The sequence below is a fragment of the Chrysochloris asiatica genome, unplaced genomic scaffold, assembly GCF_000296735.1.
Source record: "Chrysochloris asiatica unplaced genomic scaffold, ChrAsi1.0 scaffold00008, whole genome shotgun sequence".
Taxonomy (NCBI): domain Eukaryota; kingdom Metazoa; phylum Chordata; class Mammalia; order Afrosoricida; family Chrysochloridae; genus Chrysochloris; species Chrysochloris asiatica.
In genome coordinates, this window is record NW_006408526.1 from 21,476,379 (window position 1) to 21,476,995 (window position 617).

Consider the following 617-nt stretch of genomic DNA (forward strand, 5'->3'; position numbering starts at 1 on the left):
TAAAAAAAAAAAAAAAAGAATGTCACAGGAGCCCTGGTGTGGCGCTGTGGGTTAATGTGCCAGACTGCAAAGCCATTTGAACTGCAAGGTCAACAGTTCAAGCTCACCAGCTGCTCCTCGGAAACCCTATACAGGATCGCTATGGGTCAGAATCGACTCGACGGCACTTCACAACAACAACAACAACGATTGTCACTTAATGACATATTTTGATACCATCTAGAATTTAAGTCTAGGTTATTGTGGACATACTTTCTGATTTTCTTTTCTTTGGTCTTTACAATTTTTTTGAAAGACACCACCAAACTTTATCCAAGTATTCAATTAACTTTATCTCACACAGCTCTGGCAGCAACTCCTGGATTAGCTTCTTATTTGAGTACTTTTTTCAAAACTGTTTTCAATATGGGTCTTTGTGTGACTAACTTTCTGAGGCCTAATATACCTGAAAATACTTTTCTTATACCGTCACACTTTAATGACACTTTGACTGAATATAAAATGAGTCAAAGTTCTTTGATCTTCACAATATTTTAAAAATACTATCCCATTGGTTTAAAATCAGGAAATGTGTGCATCAGGGTTGTATTCTTTCACCATACTTATTCAATCTGGAT